This window comes from Mobula hypostoma, chromosome 4 (genome assembly GCF_963921235.1).
Source record: "Mobula hypostoma chromosome 4, sMobHyp1.1, whole genome shotgun sequence".
NCBI classification, from domain to species: domain Eukaryota; kingdom Metazoa; phylum Chordata; class Chondrichthyes; order Myliobatiformes; family Myliobatidae; genus Mobula; species Mobula hypostoma.
The window spans coordinates 122,598,100-122,616,291 of NC_086100.1; positions in this window are offsets into that span (position 1 = coordinate 122,598,100).

Sequence of the window (18,192 nt, forward strand, 5' to 3'; positions counted from 1 at the left end):
TTGAAGCCATGAGTGAGACTTGGCTGCAGAAAGGGCAGGAAGCAAAGAGTGGGAATAAACGGGACCTTTTCAGAATGGCAGGCGGTGACTAGTGGGGTACCGCAAGGCTCAGTGCTGGGACCCCAGTTGTTTACAATATATATTTTTGACTTGGATGAGGGAATTAAATGCAGCATCTCCAAGTTTGCGGATGACACGAAGCTGGGTGGCAGTGTTAGCAGTGAGGAGGATGCTAAGAGGATGCAGAGTGACTTGGATAGGTTGGGTGAGTGGGCAAACTCATGGCAGATGCAATTTAATGTGGATAAATGTGGAGTTATCCACTTTGGTGGCAAAAATAGGAAAACAGATTATTATCTGAATGGTGGCCGATTAGGAAAAGGGGAGGTGCAACGAGACCTGGGTGTCATTATACACCAGTCATTGAAAGTGGGCAAGCAGGTACAGCAGGCGGTGAAAAAGGCGAATGGTATGCTGGCATTTATAGTGAGAGGATTCGAGTACAGGTACTACTGCAGTTGTACAAGGCCTTGGTGAGACCACACCTGGAGTATTGTGTGCAGTTTTGGTCCCCTAATCTGAGGAAAGACATCTTTGCCATAGAGGGAGTACAAAGAAGGTTCACCAGATTGATTCCTGGGATGGCAGGACTTTCATATGAAGAAAGACTGGATGAGCTGGGCTTGTACTCGTTGGAATTTAGAAGATTGAGGGGGGATCTGATTGAAACGTATAAGATCCTAAAGGGATTGGACAGGCTAGATGCAGGAAGATTGTTCCCGATGTTGGGGAAGTCCAGAACGAGGGGTCACAGTTTGAGGATAGAGGGGAAGCCTTTTAGGACCAAGATTAGGAAAAACTTCTTCACACAGAGAGTGGTGAATCTGTGGAATTCTCTGCCACAGGAAACAATTGAGGCCAGTTCATTGGCTATGTTTAAGAGGGAGTTAGATATGGCCCTTGTGGCTACAGGGGTCAGGGGGTATGGAGGGAAGGCTGGGGCGGGGTTCTGAGTTGGATGATCAGCCATGATCATAATAAATGGCGGTGCAGGCTCGAAGGGCCGAATGGCCTACTCCTGCACCTATTTTCTATGTTTCTATGTTTCTATGAAGGGCAGCTCAATGTTCCAGGGTTCCATTGTTTTAGACATGATAAAGTGACAGGCATTAAAGGGGGAGGGATGGCATCACTATTCAGGGAAAATGTCATGGCAGTGCTCAGTAAGGACAGATTGGAGAGCTCCTCTACTGGGTGAAACTCAGTTATATGAAAGAGATTACCACATTTATGAAATTATACTATAGACCACCCAATAGTCTGCGTGATTTAGAGGAGCAAATTTGTAGTGAGAAAGCAGACAGATGCAAGTAAAATAAGGTTGTGATTGCAGATAGTTTTAGTTTTCTACATATCGACTGGATCTTCCATACTGTAAAAGGGCTGGATGGGATAGAATTTGTCAAACGTATTCAGGGAAGTTTCCTTAATCAGTACCTAGAAGTCCCAACTCGAGAGAATGTGATACTAGATCTCCTATTATGGTATGAGACAGGGAAGGTGACAGAAATTTCTGTAGGGGAACACTTTGCATCTAGTGATCATAATGACATTTATTTCAAGGTAATTATAAAAAAAAGGATAGGTCTGGTACTCAGGTTGAGATTCTAAATTGGAAAATAGCCAATTTTGATGGTATCAGAAGGGATCTGGTAAGTGCGGATTTGAATGGGTTGTTTTCTGGCAATGGCGTAATTGGTAAGTGGGAGGCCTTCAAAAGTGAAATTTTGAGAGTACAAACTTTGTATGTTCCTCTCAGAATAAAAGACAAAGATGCCATGTTTAGGGAACCTTGATTTTTGAGAGACATTGAGGCCCTGTTTAAGAAAAAGCAGGTTCATAGCAGGCATAGGCAATAAGGAGCAAATGAGGTACATGAAGAGTATAAGAAATGCAAGAGAACTCTTAAGAAGGAAATTGGAAGGATTAAAACAAAGTATGAGATTGTTCTAGTTGACAAGGTGAAGGAGAATCCCAAGGAATTCTATAGATGTATTAAGAGCAAATGGATATCAAGGGACAAAATTGGACTTCTGAAGATCAGTGGTCATCTATGCATGGACCTGATATCGATGGTGTAGATCCTAAATGGATTTTTTGCATCTGTGTTTACTTGGGAGGTGGACACAGAGTCTATAGACGTAAGACATAGTGGCAGCAAGATCATGGACCCTATACAGATTACAGAGGAGGAGGTGTTTGCTGACTTGGGGCAAATTAGTGTGGATAAATTTCCAGGGCCAGACCAGGTTTTTCCTCGGACCCTGTGGGAGGCTAGTGCATAAACTGCATGGATGTAACAGAGGTATTTAAAACATCCTTGGCTATGGCTGAGATGCTGGAGAATTGGAGGACAGCTAATGTTGTTCTGTTGTTTAAAAAAGGCTCTAAGAATAAGCCAGGAAATTATAGGCTGGTGAGCCTGAAATTAATAGTGGGTAGGTTATTGGAAGGTATTCTAAGGACAGGATATACTTTTTAGTAATTGTATAGACAAAGACTGATTAGGGATAATCAACATGGCGATGTGCATGATAGGTTATGTCTAACCAGTCTTATAAGGTCTTTTGAGTAAGTTACCAAGAAAGTTGGTGAAGGCAAAGCAGTGAATGGTGTCTGCATGGATTTTTAGCAAAGCCTTTAACAAAGTTCTGCATGGAAGGTTGTTCACGAAGTTTCAGTTGTTGGCGTTCAAGATGAGGTAGTCAATTGCATTAGACATTGGCTTCGCGGCTGAAACTAGAAGATGGTACTGGAGGCCTGTGACTAGTGGGGTGCTGCAGGGATCAGTGCTGGGCTTGTTGTTTGCCATCTAGATCGATGATCTGGATGATACCATAGTAAACTAGATCAGAAAGTCTGTGGATGTCACCATGTTTGTGGGTTTAGTAGACAGTGAGGAAGACTATCAACGCTTGCAGTGGGATCTGGACCAGCAGGAAAAGTGGACTGAAGAATGGAAAATGCAGACAAGTGCAAGGTGTTGCACTTTGAGAGGACAAACCAGGGTAGGACTTGCACGGTGATTAGTAGGGCACTGTGGAGTGTGGCAGAACAGAGAGACCTGGGAATACAGATCTATAGTTCCATGAAAGTGGTGTCACAGTTAGATAGTGTTGTAAAGAAAGCTTTTGGCACATTGGCCTTCATGAATCAAGAGATGGGACTTTATGTTAAAATTGTATAAGATGTTGGTGAGGCCAAATTTGGAGTATTGTGTGCAGTTTTGGTCACCTACCTACAGGAAAGATGTCAACAAGATTGAAAGAGTGCAGAGAAAATTTTCAAGGATGTTGCCCGGACTTGAGGTCCTGCGTTGAGTAGGTTAGGACTTCATTCCCGGGAGTGTAGAGGAAATTTGAAAAGAGGGGAGATTTGATAGACAGAAATATACAAAATTATGAGGGGTACAGATAGAATAAATGCAAGTGTACTTTTTCCATCGAGGTTGGGCGAGACTATAACTAGAGGTCATGAGTTAAGGGTGAAAGGTGAAACGTTTAAGGGGAGCATGAAGGGAAAGTTATTCACTCAGAAGGTAGTAAGTGTGCCAATAGAAGTGGTGGATGGGGATTCAATGTCAATATTTAAGAGAAATTTGGACAGATGGGAGGCTTTTGGAGGGTTATGGTCTGGATGTAGGTTGCTGTAACTAGGAATGTGAACAGTACAGCATAGATTAGATGGCCAAAGACCTGTTTCTGTGCTGTAGTGTTCCATAAGTGTATGATAGAGAAATTGCTGCCTATCCTTACTGATTATACCATTGTATACTTTGACAATAAATGAACCTTTGAACCTTTGAACCTTTGATGGTGGTCTCTTGGTTCAGAAGGCAATAATTCATTTGTGAAAGGATTTATTGATTCCCAGGTCTCAGAGTTTGATAATAAGTTTGCTTGGAATTATAGCATTGAACATGGAGCTGTAGTCAATAAACAATAGTCCATTTAATGTTCAGATGTTTCCAGAGTTGAGTGTACGGCCAGGGAGATGGCATCCATTGTAGATCTGTTTTGGCCGTAGGAAAATTGCAGTGGATTGAGGTTGTCTGGGAGGCTGGAGTTTCTATGTGCCATGGCCAACTTCTTAAAGCACTTCATATCTGTGGATATCAGAGCCACAGGCGCATTAACTTGTTTTTCATAGGTAGTGAGATGATATTGCTCTTCTTAAAGCAGGTGGGAACCACCGATGGAAGCAAAATATATATATATTTGCAAATACTTCCGCGTGCTGATATGCACAGGATCTAAGGACAAAACCAGGGACACCATCTGGACCAGATGCTTTCCATGGGTTCACTCATTGAAAGCCTGATCTAACGTGCACACTGGTGACTGTGGGGTTGGGTGCACTGGAAGCTTTTGTGTTGGATGGTGACATATCAATCCCTTCTGTTCAAACTGAGCATAGAGAGTGTTCGTCTCATTGGGAAGGGATGTGCAGTTGTTGGTGATACTGCTCGACTTTGTTGTAGCATGTGAGCTTTGCCGCTAATGACAGCTGGTCTGGGGCTCTGCTATGGACAGGTAACGCCTCTAGGTAACCCCCATAGCTATACAGAGGTTGCATCTTGATCTCTTGTAAAGGTTAGAGTCACCTGATTTGAATGCCAGCAGGCCGAGACTTCAGAAGGGAGTGGTTCTCCGTATTCATTCATTGTTTCTTGGGAACCTCTTTGGTACACAGTCCTCAATTTTCTTGCTGATAAAGCCCGTGATGGAGGTGACATGCTTATCTAGGCTGTCAGCTGGATCTTTGAACTTGGACCGGTCTACTGACTCAAAACGATCAATTTCCTCTATTTCCTCAGATCAGCACTGTATGACTCTGTACTTTGTCCTCCAGTTTCAGCTTTTGATTGTATGTTGGGATAAGGAGCACAGTCAGGTGGTCTGATTTACCAAAATGTGGAGGGAGCGGTGTTGGGGAGGGGTTTGGAGAGGGTTGGATCCCTCTCTAAGCATCTTTGGTGGTTGTGAACCAAAGATTGAGAGTGCTTAGGCCCTTATGGGATAGGAGAAGGGGTACGTGCTGGTGGTAACCTGGTTATGGAAGGCTACAATATTCTCTGATGCAAAGCATGGCTTAATGTGCCCAGACTGGATTATGACTCAATGTGTTGTTCCTCGAGCTTGTGTTGGCCGTGTGAAACAGTGCACAATGCCACAAAGTGACAGTGGGATCGTGAATTAAAGAAGCCCTTTAACCACCTAACCTTGGCATTCGATGGCAACACCATTTCTGAGCTCCTAAACATCAACAGAAACTCAACTAGACCAGCCATGTAACTTCTGTGGCTGAAGATCAGGCCAACAACTGGGATTCTTGCAGTGAATGACCCACCACCTGTTCCTTGAAGTCTTTCCTACAAGGCAAATGTCAAGAGTATGATAAATACAAATTCATTGATTGAGACAGTGCAGCTCTAACACTCAAGAAGCTAAACACCATCCAGGGCAAAGCACAGTATGTGATTTGTTGGGTAAATGAATAAATGTAAACATCTGAAAGTAAAGCTGCATAAATAATTCATCCCCCTGAATTCTCATCTCTTTCCCAACTACTGATATGCTTTGACTACCAGTTCACAAACCCGCTGTGATCATTCACCACACAGATTCTATCTCCAGTTCTTTTCTCAGATCAAGCCCCAACCCTCTGATCAGTTATGATTCAGGGTCCAGTTTATCTTTACAAATCTCGGTCTCTCTGTCTCTTCCTGACCCCAATCTTAACTAATTTTCCTTGTATGCACTGCAAAGGCAAAATGTGCATTTCATCATTAAACACCATTTAAGTCCCTTCCTTGACCCATTAGTGAATTCACGTGCCATGAATCTAGTTACCTGCTGGAGATGAGCTGCTGGAATGTAGCTCTTTTTGAATATTAACCAAAGCCAACATGACATCAGATGAACTTGCACAGCTGGAGTCTGAGCTTCCACTGCAGTACCCAGATATTTGGTGGTCTCTACCTTGTTGCCAAGATGTTAGTGTCTTGACCATAAGACTGTACATGATGCTGTGCTTATGTCATGAAGGGAGCTACCAATTACATGTTGAGAATGAGTTTTGGTTCTGTACGAAGCTCTGATGATCCAGATGGGCTTCTTTTTGCCACCGGATGATTCATGCGGCCTTTCAATTCCCCCATCATCTCTTTGTGAATGCCCATTGACCTTCATTTATAAGTTGCCCTCTTGAAATTCTCATCTATTTTTTCTGCTACCAAAAATGTCTGGGGACATGAGCTGATGTTTCCTCTTGCCCCAACTGTAAGTCTTTCATAGTATGTTTCTCATTGCATGTAGATCCTTATTTAAACTGTCCTCTACAATACATTACTGTGCCTATATCTGTGAAGGTCAGATAATTTTGGTTTCAGCCACAGGGTCCTGGGAAGGTGTGACATTTTGGCAACTTGAAAGGAGCTTGGCATAAGGATAGGGTGCTACTGAGGGGCAGGGTAAGCAGCGTCTACTGAATCTGCTTACATCATCTATATCTTGTAAATCTAAAGAAATAACAGACTTGGACATAAACAAGTCATCTTCAACCATTGCTGTGTCACCACTGCCCAGTAACACTTAAATGGTACCTTCAACAATGGTCACCGGTTTCTCCTTTAGTCCACCAAACATCTGGGCAGAGTGCTGTCTGCATTGACCAAGTGGGCTGTTATTACCAATGATGAAACTGAGCAGCAAGGGTAGCAATTTAGAGGGCGAAATGCATTGCGAAACTTGGTCAACTACGTTTAGTGAGGTAAAGACCGGTTATGGGTTGTGCTGACAATGGGGTTGGAAAGAATTTGAGCAGAGAAAGACACCTAGCACTTCATCCAGAATGTTCACCTTGTCAGTTGCACATAGCCTGCATCATAAACCAGATTAAAAATAAGCTCCTTGGTTGAATATGTAGACAATATTGGTTCCAAAAGCTCCCTCCTATTCATCATTATTTTGTAAAGATTTCTCTTTCTCTTCACCAATTACACCTCGGACTTCAACTACTTGTCACCTTCAGAAGTTTTCGGATGACTCTGCCATAGTTGGATGCATCAGCAAGGGAGATGGGGCTGAGTACAGGGCTACAGTAGGAAACTTTGTCACATGGTGTGAGCAGAATTATCTGCAGCTTAATGTGAAAAAGGATAAGGAGCTGGTGGTAGACCTGAGGAGAGCTAAGGCACCGGTGACCCCTGTTTCCATCCAGGGGGTCAGTATGGACATGATGAAGGATTACAAATACCTGGGGATACGAATTGACAATAAACTGGACTGGTCAAAGAACACTGAGGCTGTCTATAAGAAGGGTCAGAGCCATCTCTATTTCCTGAGGAGACTGAGGTCCTTTAACATCTGCTGGACGATGCTGAGGATGTTCTATGAGTCTGTGGTGGCCAGTGCTATCAGGTTTGCTGTTGTGTGCTGGGGCAGCAGGCTGAGGGTAGCAGACACCAACAGAATCAACAAACTCATTCGAAAGGCCAGTGATGTTGTGGGGATGGAACTGGACTCTCTGACGGTGGTGTCTGAAAAGAGGATGCTATCCAAGTTGCATGCTATCTTGGACAATGTCTCCCGTCCACTACATAATGTACTGGTTGGGCACAGGAGTACATTCAGCCAGAGGCTCATTCCACCGAGATGCAGCACAGAGCGTCATAGGAAGTCATTCCCGCCTGTGGCCATCAAACTTTACAACTCCTCCCTTGGAGGGTCAGACACCCTGAGCCAGTAGGCTGGTCCTGGACTTATTTCATAATTTACTGGCATAACTTACATATTATTATTTAACTATTTATGGTTTTATTACTATTTATTATTTATGGTGCAACTGTAACAAAAACCAATTTCCCCCGGGATCAATAAAGTATGACCACTACTACTACTACTACTTCTACTAAATAAATAATTAAAAGAACATTTAAAAGAAACCGCTAAAAATAAAAACAGGATAGGCAGCATCTGTGGAGACAAACAGAAAAAGTTAGAAACTGAACATGTTTAAAGTTACAGAAAATCGAAGAGAGGAGAGAACAAAGGGAATGTCTGTGAAAGGGTGGCGATCAGGAAAGACAGAATAACATACAGTAAATGGTGGTGTTGATGACTTCTGGAGAAGAATTGTTTATTGTGCCAGATCAGTTGGAGAAGATGTAAATAGAAGGTGTTGAATAAAGGCAAAGAGGAGGGGGAAAGAAATAACATAATTTGAAAAATATCTGCTGGATGTGAATTTCTCTTCTTCTATATGGGAAGGAACAAACATAATTATCCTGAAGAATTAGGACTTGATTGTAATACGCTCTATGACCTGTCCAGGAGTTTGAAGAACTGCTTCAAAATGCTTATGTTTTAATAAGAAACCTGCTGTCTACTTAGGAGTCATTACATCCATTACTTTACAGCAGTTTAAGGCTGAATCAGAATATTTGAAGATATTCAGCCATCTGCATTTTAATTAAATAAACTTGATTTATTTGCGCAAACACGAGGAATTCTGTAGATGCTGGAAATTCAAGCAACACACATCAAAGTTGCTGGTGACGCAGCAGGCCAGGCAGCATCTCTAGGAAGAGGTACAGTCGACATTTCAGGCCGAGACCCTTCGTCAGGACTAACTGAAGGAAGAGTTAGTAAGAGATTTGAAAGTGGGAGGGGGTGGGGGAGATCCAAAATGATAGGAGAAGACGGGAGGGGGAGGGATGGAGCCAAGAGCTGGACAGGTGATCGGCAAAAGGGGATACGAGAGGATCATGGGACAGGAGGCCCAGGGAGAAGGAAAAGGGGGAGGGGGGGAAAAACTCAGAGGATGGGCAAGGGGTATAGTCAGAGGGACAGAGGGAGAAAAAGGAGAGAGAGAGAAAAAGAATGTGTGTATATAAATAAATAACGGATGGGGTACGAGGGGGAGGTGGAGCATTAGCGGAAGTTAGAGAAGTCGATGTTCATGCCATCAGGTTGGAGGCTACCCAGACAGAATATAAGGTGTTGTTCCTCCAACCTGAGTGTGGCTTCATCTTTACAGTAGAGGAGGCCGTGGATAGACAAATCAGAATGGGAATGGGATGTGGAATTAAAATGTGTGGCGACTGGGAGATCCTGCTTTCTCTGGCGGACAGAGCGTAGGTGTTCAACAAAATGATCTCCCAGTCTGCGTCGGGTCTCGCCAATATATAGAAGGCCACATCGGGAGCACCGGACGCAGTATATCATCCCAGCCGACTCACAGGTGAAGTGTTGCCTCACCTGGAAGGATTGTCTGGGGCCCTGAATGGTGGTAAGGGAAGAAGTGTAAGGGCATGTGTAGCACTTGTTCCGCTTACAAGGATAAGTGCCAGGAGGGAGATCAGTGGGGAGGGATGGGGGGGATGAATGGACAAGGAAGTCGCGTAGGGAGCGATCCCTGCGGAAAGCAGGGGGGGAGATGTGCTTAGTGGTGGGATCCCGTTGGAGGTGGCGGAAATTACGGAGAATTATATGTTTTACCCGGAGACTGGTGGGATGGTAGGTGAGGACCAGAGGACCAGGAGAACAAGGGAAAGGGCGTCCCTTCCTCCACCATCAACTCTGCCCTCAAATGCATCTCCCCCATTTCATGCACATCTGCTCTCACTCCATCCTCCCGCCACCCCACCAGGAATAGGGTTCCCCTGGTCCTCACCTACCACCCCACCAGCCTCCGGGTCCAACATATAATTCTCTGTAACTTCCGCCACCTCCAACGTGATTCCACCACTAAGCACATCTTTCCCTCATCCCCCCCTGCTTTCCGCAGGGATCGCTCCCTACGCGACTCCCTTGTCGCTGTCGGTGAAGTGTCGTCCCTACTATCTGCCACGGGAATTCACCTCGGTCATACTAACAGTGGTCTACATTCCCCTCCCAGGCGGACGTGGAGTGTGCTCTGAACATACTGTATGCCAATATCTGTGAACTTGAGACCAGGTATCCGGAGGCTTTGCTTATTACAGCCGGGATCTTTAACCAGGCCAACCTCAGAAAGGCGCTGCCAAACTTATACCAACATGTCTCCTGCCCCACTAGAGGCCCGAATATACTTGACCACTGCTACACAGCAGTCAAGGATGCCTACCATTCCGTCCCATGACCTCACTTCGGAAAATTGGACCATCAGGCCGTACTCCTCCTCCCGGATTACAAACAGAAACTGAAGCGGGAGGTCACAGTGTCAAAAGTAGTGTTGCATTGGACGGAGGAAACGGATGAGGTCCTCCATGACTGCTTTAAATCAGTGGACTGGTTAGTATTCAAGGACACGGCAGCTAGCCTCGATGAGTATGCCTCAGCTGTCACAGACTTTATTTGGAAATGCACAGAGGACTGTGTATCTCACAAAACGATCCGGGTACTCCCTAACCAGAAAACTTGGATGAATTATGAAGTCAAGTCCCTTTTGAAGGCTAGAGCTGCGGCTTTTAGGTCCAGGGATACCAGTCGCTACACGGAATCCGGGCGTGAACTCCGGAAAGCCATTAAGGGCGCCAAGAGGCAATATTGAGCCAAGCTGGAAGCCTAGGGTAACCAGAAGGATGCTGGTAGACTATGGCAGGGTCTAAATGAGATCACTGGGCGCAAAGAAAAGGCTGGGAATATCAATAACTGTGGCACTTCTCTTCCTGATGAACTTAATATATTCTACGCAAGATTCGAACAGAAGTGGGCCGTCCTGTCCCGCTCCCTCCGGATGAACCGGACCTGGTGGCATCGAGATTCATCGTCACCGAGGAGGATATTAGAAAGGCCTTCCTGAAGATAAATCCAAGGAAGGCGATGGGCCCAGATGGCATCCTGGGATGAGTTCTCAGGGCCAGTGCAAGCGAGCTAGCTGGAGCGTTTGCTGACATCTTCAACTGCTCCTTGCTTCAGTCAAAGATCCCCTCATGTTTTAAAAAGGCAACGATAATCCTGGTGCCGAAGAAGAGCAAGGTGGCATGCCTGAATGACTATCGACCTGTGGTTCTGACATCAATTGCATTGAGGTGCTTCGAGCGATTGGTTATGGCACACATCAACCACAGCCTACCGGTCAACCTCAACACTTTGCAATTCACTTACCGGAGCATCAGGTCAACGGCAGATGCCATCTCTCTGGCTCTACATTCCTCCTTAGAACACCTGGAGAATAAAGACGCATATGTAAGGCTCCTTTTCATGGACTACAGCTCCGCCTTTAATGCCATCATTCTAAATAAACTGATTCTACGCTCCGGAACCTGGGCCTTAGCACTCAGATCTGCAGCTGGATCTTCAACTTTCTCACAGACAGGACCCACGCTGTAAAAATAGGGGACGAGCTCTCCTCTACAATCACTCTGAGCACCGGTGCCCCACAAGGCTGTGTACTCAGCCAAGTTTCAATTGAACTCAATATATTGGTTTGCTGATGACACAACAATTGTGGGCCGTATCTCGGGTAATGATGAGTTTGAGTACAGAGAGGAAATTAAGAACTTGGTGGCATGGTGCGAAGACAATAACCTATCCCTCAACGTCAGCAAGATGAAGGAATTGGTTGTTGACTTCAGAAGGAGTAGTAGACTGCACGACCTAATTTACATCAGTGGTGCGCAAGTGGAACAGGTCAAAAGCTTTAAGTTCCTTGGGGTCAATATCACAAATGACCTGACTTGGTCCAACCAAGCCGAGTCCACTGCCAAGAGAGCCCACCAGCGCCTTTACTTCCTGAGAAAGCTAAAGAAATTTGGCCTGTCCCCTAAAACCCTCACTAATTTTTATAGATGCACTGTAGAAAGCATTCTTCTAGGGTGCATCACAACCTGATATGGAAGTTGTCCTGTCCAAGACCGGAAGAAGCTGCAGAAGATCGTGAACACGGCGCGGCACATCACACAAACCAATCTTCCGTCCGTGGACTCACTTTACACCGCACGCTGTCGGAGCAGTGCTGGCAGGATAATCAAGGACACGACCCACCCAGCCAACACACTTTTTGTCCCTCTTCCCTCCGGGAGAAGGCTCAGGAGCTTGAAGACTCGTACGGCTAGATTTGGGAACAGCTTCTTTCCAACTGTGATAAGACTGCTGAACGGATCCTGACCCGGATCTGGGCCGTACCCTCCAAATATCCGGACCTGCATCTCGGTTTTTTTTGCACTACCTTACTTCTCATTTTTCTATTTTCTATTTATGATTTATAATTTAAATTTTAATATTTACTATCGATTCGTAATCCAGGGAGTGTGAAGCGCAGAACCAAATATCGCTGTGATGATTGTACGCTCTAGTATCAATTGTTTAGCAACAATAAAGTAAAGTAATTTGGGTGCCGATAACCTGTTGGGCAGTTTTCACCACCCGCTAGAGTGCTTTGCGGTCCGATACGGGACAATTGCCATACCACACTGAGATGCAGTTGGTGAGTATGCTCTCAATGGTACAGTGGTAAAAGTCCGTCAGTATCCTGGGACAGAGGTGAGCTTCCTTGATGCTCCACAGGAAATAAAGGCGCTGTTGCACCTTTTTGATCAGGACGGAGGAGTTCAGGGACCAGGTGAGATCATCGGAAATGTGGACACCAAGGAATTTGAAGCTTGATACACGCTCCACTACAGGTCTGTTGACGTAAATGGGGACATGAGTGTGGCTCCTAGCATGCTTGAAGTCCATAATGATCTCCTTGGTCTTCTGGGTGTTAAGGGCCAATTTGTTATCGGCACACCACGCAGCCAGGTGCTGATTGGGCTGATTGGCCTCTGATCAGGCCAACCACCGTGGTTGTGATTCATTGGCCTCCATGCGGCCAGGTGCTGATCGGGCTGATTGGCCTCTGATCGGGTCAACCACCGTGGTGTCGTCTGCGAACTCGATTATGGAGTTAGAACCGTGTACAGGAACGCAGTCATAGGTGAAAAGGGAGTACAGAAGAGGGCCCAGCACACAGCCTTGAGGCACGCCGGTGTTCAAGGTGAGAATGGAGGACAAGAGGTTGTCTAACTTAACAGATTGGGGTCTCTTAGTCAGAAAGGCCAAGGTCCAATTGCAGAGGGATGAGCTGATACCAAGCTGGCGAAGTTTGGCGATCAGCTTGGAGGGGGTCACAGTATTAAATGCCAAACTAAAGTGAATGAACAGCATTCTGACGTAAGAGTTAGGGCTGTCCAGGTGGGTCAGGGCAGTGTGAAGTGCCGTGGAGATGGCGTCCTCTGTAGATCTGTTGGTGCAATAGGCAAATTGATAGGGGTCCAGGGTAGATGCCCTTCATTTTGAAACTTTTGTCCCCCACTTCTCCCTCTCCCTAGTCCTAGAGCTGTCATCATTCCTGCAACTGTCTACACTTTAAGAATTTCATGAGTTTTGATAAGATCTCTGGAAAGTTGTGGAAAATACAAGTCCAGAATGCTCAATCTCTCCTCATGTGACAAACACATCCAGTGAATCTTCACGGCACTCCTTCTAAGGCAATTACATTCTTCATGAGGTAAAGAGCCTAATGACATCTCATTACATAAATGAAATATTCCAAAACCAAACGCAATCTGAAATTTGAAATATTTATGGCCCAGGCATTTCGGATAAGGGCTGCTCAACCTGTAATACTTCTGAGCAGCTCCAAGCCAGAAGCTGAGTTTCCTCTCACATGGGCTCCTTCACTTTTGTCTGCTCCATTGGCACCTTCTGCACCCCGCCAAAAACATTCCCAACAATACTGTACCAAAAGCAAACTCGTACCCACCAATCTTACTACTGGCTTCTTAGTCGCTCCTCCCTCGACCCCAGCTCCCTGATCGTTCCTTTCCTGGTCTTGCTCCAATGCCTAACTCTCATCCTGCCTATTGACTGGATAACTCTGTACCCTCATGATTGTGTGACCGGCTTCTGCTCAAATTCCATCTGTAAGTTTGCAGGTGATACCACTGTAGTGGGATGTATCTCAAAGTGAGTTGGATTGCAGAAGGGAGATCAAGAGCTCCTACCTTTTAGTAACATGAAGTCATGACAGCAACCTTTCCCTCAATGTCAGCAAAACTAAAGAGCAGGTCAGGAGCGGTACACATGCTCCCGTCTACATCAACAGTGCTGAAATTCAGAGGAGTGAGAGCTTCAAATTCCTAGGAAAAAACATCACATGTTCTGCCTGATCCACCATATATGTACGCAACAGCCAAGAAAGCTCACCAACACCTCTACTTCCTCAGTAGGCTAAAGAAGCTTGGCATGTCCCTGTCGACCCTTGTCAATTTTATCGATGTTCCATAGAAACCATTCTTTCTGGATGCACCACAGCTTGGTATGGCACCTGTTCGGCACATGGCTGCAAGGAACTCCAGTGTCTCGTGGATACAGCTCAGCCCATCGTGGAAACCAAAATTCCCTCTGTGGGCCCTGTCTATACTCTTCACTGCCTCAGTAAAGCAGCCAGCATAATCAAAGACCTTACCTACCTCAGACATTTTCTCTTCTCCCCTCTTCCATCGGGGAGATCTGTATGAACAGTATGCAGGACAAGCTGATCACTGTATCTTGGTATACATGACAATAATAAACCAGTTCCAATTCCAATGACCACACCGTTCCTTGAGCCTAGAATCTGGCCTGCACCCTGATTTTCCTATACATGCTCCATAAAAGGGAATCACGCAAAAGAAAGTGTATTGAAGTCTTTCGGTAAGACCCAATGTCCTGAGCCTTGGATACTAAGGCAGCCCCATAGCCAGAAATGTTACTGAGACAATTCAATGACCCATTAGTGTGGGTCTTCCAGCATCAGTGATTTTTCTAGGTCACAAGCACTTATTTCCAGATTTATTTAGTTAACTGAATTTATAACTCCGGAGCTGTAATGGAAGAATTCAAACTCATGACTCTAAATAATTAGTTCAGTTCTCTGGATATTAGTCTGGTAAATTGGTTGCTGTGTTACCAATATCCCTTCTCAGATAGTGGAATAGAAAAATTATTTCATTCAGTTCCAATGTATACCAAACCCATTTGCAGACTTTAATAATTTTCATTAAATAAATATTTAAGAATTAATAGTTAGTAGGTTTTGGAATGACAGAATAAAATACATATTCAATAACTATGCTATGTAGTTTGCTAAATGGAACTTTACATGCAATAAATTTAAATGCTGTTACAGTTTTGAAATAATATTGAAGAATATAAATTTTACCGATATATATTACAAGGCATTACACTTCTTGTGAATAGTATTATATGCTAACATTGTTTTGTTTTAGCATGATTACTAAAAATAATTATTATTTTGTCTAAATTATCATCCTTTTTCATTATTTTTTCTTGCTTTGGAATATAGTTGGTAATTTTTTCTATTCAGTGGTGACAGTAGAATGTTCATAGAGGCTTCTAAAATCTTAATTTTACACATCAAACGTATAATTTACAGTGAGAAAAGATTATGATCCTTCATATCTAGGCTAAGTCCCAGAAGTGAGAGCTTCAATGACAGAGAAGAGGGAAGAAGATAGATACAAAGGGATATGCAATAGATGGGTTAAGTGGGTGTGCAAGGATCAGGGAAAGGGAGTAAATTGTGGGAAATTATGAAATCATCCATTTTAGGAGAACAAAATGGGAAAAGATGCCTAAAAGGTGAGAGATTGCAGAGCTCTCAGGTGAAAAGAGATTTGGATGTCCCAGTGGATTATTTGCAAAAGACTATAAAATGTGTATAGCAAATAATCAGGAAAGTTAATAGAATATTAGGATTTATTGCTAGGGGAATTCATTACAAAACAGGGAGGTACCTCAACTATATAAAGCACTGGTGTGGCCTCTTTATTTAAGGAAGGACAGCACTGCATTGGAATTAGCAGACAACAGGTTACCAGACTAAAGCCTTAAATGCATTGATTGTCTTAGAAAGAAAACCTGAACAAACTGTCTGCTGGAGTTTAGAAGCACAATAAGAGGAGTTACGCAGGAATCGATGGGCCGAATGGCCTATTACTGCTCCTATGTCTTTTGGTTTTGTGGTCTTATGGACTTTCTAAGGGTTTTTAGCATGATGGATGTGGAGAAAATGTTTTCTGTGCTAGGAAAAATTAGAACCAGGGATCTCAATTTTAAAAATGCAAGGTCTTCACATAAGGTAGGTCTGGACCCAGGGTTAAGATTTTTGATTGGAGAAAGTCTAACTTTGAGGAGATGCAAAAGGATTTAGAAGGAGTGGATTGGGACAATTTGTTTTATGGGAAGGATGTAATAGAGAAATGGAGGTCATTTAAAGGTGAAATTTTGAGGATACAGAATCTTTATGTTCCTGTTAGGTTGAAAGCAAAGGTTAAAAGTTTGAGAGAGCCATGGTTTTCAAGGAATATTGGAAACTTGGTTTGGAAAAAGAGAGATAGCTATAATAAATATAGGCAACTTGGAGGTGTTCGAGGAATACAAAAAAAGAATCTTAAGAAAGAAATTAGAAAAGTTAAAAGAAGATAAGAAATTGCTTTGGCAAGTAAGGTGAAAATAAATCCAAAGAGTTTCTACAGTTATATTAATAGCAAAAGGATAGTGAGGGATAAAATTGGTCCCTTAGAGAATCAGAGTGGACAGCTATTTCTGGAACCAAAGGAGATGGGGGAGATTCTGAACAATTTATTTTCTTCGGTATTCACTAAGGAGAAGGATATTGAATTGTGTAAGATAAGGGAAACAGGTAGGGAAGTTATGGAAACTATGATGATTAAAGAAGAGGAAGTACTGGTGCTTTTAAGAAATTTAAAATTGGATGTCTCCAGGTCCTGACAGGATATTCCCTAGGACCTTGAGGGAAGTTAGTGTGGAAACAACAGGGGCTCTGACAGAAATATTTCAAGTGCCATTAGAAACGGGGTTGGTGCCAGAGGATTGGCATATTGCTCATGCTGAGTGTTCTTAGAGATGGTATATATAACTATCTGGATAGACAGACTGATTAGGAACAGTCAACATGGATTTGTGCATGGAACGTCATGTTTGACAAATCTTACTGAATTTTTTGAAGAGGTTACTGGGAAAGTTGACGAGGGTAAAGCGGTCTATATGGACTTCAGTAAGGCCTTTGACAAGGTTCCATGCGGAAGGTTAGTTAGGAAGGTTCAATCGTTAGATATTAATATTGAAGTAGTAAAATGGATTCAGCAGTGGCTGGATGGGAGACACCAGAGAGTAGTGGTGGATAACTGTTTGTCAGATTGGAGGCCGGTGGCTAGTGGTGTGCCTCAGGGATCTGTACTGGGTCCAATGTTGTTTGTCATATACATTAATGATCTGGATGATGGGGTGGTAAATTGGATTAGTAAGTATGCAGATGATACTAAGATAGGTGGAGTTGTGGATAATGAAGTATTTTTTCAAAGCTTGCAGAGAGATTTAGGCCAGTTAGAAGAGTGGGCTGAAAGATGGCAGATGGAGTTTAATGCTGATAAATGTGAGGTGCTGCATTTTGGTAGGACTAATCAAAATAGGACATACATGGTAAATGGTAGGGCATTGAAGAATGCAGTAGAACAGAGGGATCTGGGAATAATGGTGCATAGTTCCCTGAAGGTGGAATCTCATGTGGATAGGGTGGTGAAGAAAGCTTTTGGTATGCTGGCCTTTATAAATCAGAGCATTGAGTATAGGAGTTGGGATGTAATGTTGAAATTGTACAAGGTATTGGTAAGGTCAAATTTGGAGTATTGTGTACCGTTCTGGTCACCGAATTATAGGAAAGATGTCAACAAAATAGAGAGAGTACAGAGAAGATTTACTAGAATGTTACCTGGGTTTCATCACTTAAGTTACAGAGAAAGGTTGAGCAAGTTGGGTCTTTATTCTTTGGACCGTAGAAGATTGAGGGGGGACTTGATAGAGGTATTTAAAATTATGAGAGGGATAGAGCTGACGTGGATAGGCTTTTTCCATTGAGAGTGGGGGAGGTTCAAACAAGAGGACATGAGTTGAGAGTTAAAGGGCAAAAGTTTAGGGGTAACATGAGGGGGAACTTCTTTACTCAGAGAGTGGTAACTGTGTGGAACGAGCTTCCAGCAGAAGTGGTTGAGGCAGGTTTGATGTTGTCACTTAAAGTTAAATTGGACAGCTATATGGACAGGAAAGGAATGGAGGGTTATGGGCTGAGTGCAGGTTGGTGGGA